The sequence below is a fragment of the Oryctolagus cuniculus genome, chromosome 3, assembly GCF_964237555.1.
Source record: "Oryctolagus cuniculus chromosome 3, mOryCun1.1, whole genome shotgun sequence".
NCBI classification, from domain to species: domain Eukaryota; kingdom Metazoa; phylum Chordata; class Mammalia; order Lagomorpha; family Leporidae; genus Oryctolagus; species Oryctolagus cuniculus.
Genome location: NC_091434.1, coordinates 129,858,293 through 129,862,104, shown reverse-complemented (window position 1 = coordinate 129,862,104; position 3,812 = coordinate 129,858,293). Strand labels below are relative to the sequence as shown.

At 49.5% G+C, this 3,812-nt stretch overlaps 1 pseudogene; it reads left to right on the top strand.

Moving 5' to 3' along the window:
• The first annotated feature begins 1,828 nt into the window (after positions 1-1,828).
• On the top strand, positions 1,829-3,199 carry LOC100344638 (GDNF family receptor alpha-2 pseudogene; annotated as a pseudogene).
• The last annotated feature ends 613 nt before the right edge of the window (positions 3,200-3,812 follow it).

Sequence of the window (3,812 nt, the reverse complement as noted above, 5' to 3'; positions counted from 1 at the left end):
GTGCTGCAGTTTGCAGTTTTACTTGCCATGCCAAAACACTAGCTCCTAGAGATACTCTTCGTTTTGTTTGGTTTTGCTTTTTTTTTAACGTTTATTTAATGAATATAAATTTCCAAAGTACAGCTTATGGATTACAATGGCTTCCCCCCAATAACGTCCCTCCCACCTGCAACCCTCCCCTTTCCCACTCCCTCTCCCCTTCCATTCACATCAAGATTCATTTTCGATTCTCTTTATATACCGAAGATCAGTTTAACATACATTAAGTAAAGATTTCAACAGTTGGCTCACACACAGAAACATAAAGTGAAAAATACTGTTTGAGTACTAGTTATAGCATTAAATCTCAATGTACAGCACACTAAGGACAAAGATCCTACATGAGGAGTAAGTGCACAGTGACTCCTGTTGTTGACTTAACAAATTGACACTCTTGTTTATGGCCTCAGTAATCACCCTAGGCTCTTGTCATGAGCTGCCAAGGCCATGGAAGCCCCCTGAGTTCACCGACTCTGATCATATTTAGACAAGGCCATGGTCAAAGTGGAAGTTCTCTGCTCCCTTCAGAGAAAGGTACCTCCTTCTTTGATACTCTTTAAAATGTAATAATGGAAGTTACTGTAATATAGAACTCAGGAATAGACAAAACGTATATAGCCAATAGTGAGAACATTGTTCCATTAGACTATGCTGGTTCTGAGAAATGTGTGTAATTCAGCGGCTAAGAGAGATTTAGTATCAGTTTTCTCACAATTAAAATGTGGCAAGATGTCCTGAAGTGCACAGTAGTAGGAGTGGCTGACAGAACATACATAATATACATATCTGTTGAAAATATATTCAAAGATAAACCAAAAAATACAAAAGGCTTGCATTTGTTAATATACATTATTTATTGTAAGTAAAAACTCAATTTATAGGTGGAAGAATTGAGAAACTGACAACCATTTATAATGACCACTTGGTGAAAAACTTCATTACATTTGCATCAAAATTCAAGGAAATCAAGAAAACATAAAGTGAATATATGCAGAATATCTAATAAATCTTGAAGGAAGCATACTTGTAAGCAGCACTATATTACTGAGTTCAAAACAATAGGACAATTTGTGGGTTATCAAAACTAAAGAAAGATTTAAAAATATACCACCTGGAATGTGAAAATGATTATACTGGACAAGATTTTAAAAGCTGTGTACATGGGCCAGTGCAGTGGCTCACTTTGTTAATCCTCTGCCTGCAGCACCAGCATCCTATATGAGTGCCAGGTTTTAATCTCGGTTGCTCCTCTCCCAGTCCAGCTCTGTGCTGTGGCCTGGGAGGGCAGTGGATTATGGCCCAAGCGCTTGGGTCCCTGCACCCATATGGGAGACCAGGAAGAAGCACCTGGCTCCTGGCTTCAGATCGGTGCAGTGCCATCAATGACAGCCATTTGGGGAGTGAATCAATGGAAGGAAGACCTTCCTTTCTCTCACTGTAACTCTACCTGTGAATAAAAATAAAAATAAAAAAGATGTGTATATAAAATCATTAACAAAATAGAAATTTTCATTTTGTTGTTGATATTATATTGTAATTGGCTTTCCCTAGGATATTGATGATTCATACAAGTTATAATAGTAAATTAAAACAAAATAAAACAAAATGAAGGCAGCTGCCCGCTGTGGGATGGGGTGGAGGCAGGGAGGAGGAGGAGGGTAGGGAGGCTTGGGTGGGTGGGTTTGAGCCTGAGCAGGACCAGGGGAGCCAGTGAGTTTCTGGCCCAGGCCCCAGGGAGAAAGCCAAAAAAAAAAAAAAAAAGAAAAAAAAAACCTTGGATTTATTTAGCATGATCTTGGCAAACGCCTTCTGCCTTTTCTTAGCCGACACCTTCCACTCTTTGGCCCACCCTTCCTCTCTGAAGGGCCTGTGCTCCAGGGCTGGCGCCCTCGTTGGACCGTGTCCTGGCCAATGAGCTGTGCGCACGTTGGAATCCAACTGCAGCTCTGGCTACCACACGCTGCGGTGGTGCCTCACAGCTGTGACTCCAACACCATGATGGCCAAAAAGGAGTGCCAGGCAGCCCTGGAGTTACTGCAGGAGAGCCCGCTGTATGACTGTCGCTGCAAGCAGGGCATGAAGCAGCTGCAGTGCCTGCAGATCTACTGGAGCTTCCACCCGGGGCTGACCGAGGGGGAGGAGTTTTACGAGTCCTCTCCCTATGAGCTGCTCACCTCCTGCCTCTCTGACGTTTTCAGGCTTGTTCCCATCTTCTCAGGGGCAGGGGCAGACCCAATGGTCAGCGCCAAGAGCAACCAGTGCCTGGACGCGGCCAAGGCCTGCAAACTGAACAGCAACTTCAAAAAGCTGCGCTCTTCCTACATCTCCATCTGCAACCAGGGAGCTTGCCCTCAGAGCGCTGCAGCCATCGCCAGTGCCACAAGGCCCTGCACCAGTTCTTCAACTGCGTGCCCAGCGAGTACACCTACCGCATGCTCCTGTGCTCCTGCCGAGACCAGGCGTGCACCAAGCGCCGCTGCCAGACCATCCTGCCCAGCTGCTCCTACCAGGACAAGGAGCATCCATTTGCCTGGATCTCCATGTGCTGTGCTGCACCGACCACCTGTGCCGGTCCCGGCTGGCCAACTTCCACACCAATTGTCGAGCCTCCTACCGGACACTCACCAGCTGCCCAGGGGACAGTTACCAAGCGTGTCTGGGCTCCTACACGGGCATGATTGGCTTCGACATGACACCCAACTATGTGGACTCCTGCCCCACCGGCATGGTGCAGCTGTCATGGCAGTGGGAACATGGAGGAGGAGTGTGAGAGGTTCCTGAGGGACTTCACAGAGAACCTGCACTTCCGGAACGCCATCCAGGCCTTGGGAAATGGCACAGATGTGAGCATGTCCCCGAAGGGACCCCATTCCTGGCCACGCAGGCCCCTCGGGTGGAGAAGATGCCTTCTCTGCCAGATGACCTGAGTGACAGCACTGGCCTGGGCGCGAGTGCATGACCACCAGCACTTCTGTCCAGGAGCAGGGGCTGAAGGCCAACAGCTCCAAAGAGCTGGGCATGTGCTTCACGGAGCTAACGACAGACATCATCCCAGGAAGCAGCAAGGTGATCAAACGCAACTCAGGCCTCAGCCGAGCCAGATCATCAGCTACCTGAACCATGCTCCCCTTCCTCAGGCTCACCTGGGCCTTGTAGGCCCTACTCTGGGGAACTGTGTCCACAAGACTTCTGGAAGTGCCACTGACAAGAACTCAGCATACACACACACAGAGACACACATGAGACAACCACACACGTCTTGCAAACAAAACAAAAGTGAGTCTTCTTCCCACCTTGGCTCTGAACCTGTCTCCTCCCAGGTTTCTTCTCTGGAGAAGTTTTTCTAAGGCAGACAAGCAGGTGGGCAGCCTCCATCCTTGGCTGGAATTTTCTTCTCTGGACCCTTCTGAAGCAAGAGACCAAGACCCCTGCTGCCAAGGCGGACTTGTGGCTGTGCCTGCTGCAGGCTGAGGCAGAGCAGCCCATGCTGGGCACCTGCTGGGGGCTGGCAGGGGGCAGCGGGCACTGGGAACCTGGATGCTCACCGTCTGCCCCTCCTCTTAGTTGCAGGAATGTTGACTGTTTCTGTGCCGTCAGTGGGCCAGTGGGACGGCGTCTGGCATGGGGGACCCCGGCAGAAGGGGTGATGTACCCTGAGCTCCCTGGGAGGCAAGGTGGTGGAGTGCTCAGCCCAGCCCACCTGGGGAACCAGCTCTAGGATGGGGGGGGGCTTCTGCCTCCTTGGTGGCAAGTGTTTAAGGGCCAGAGAGAAA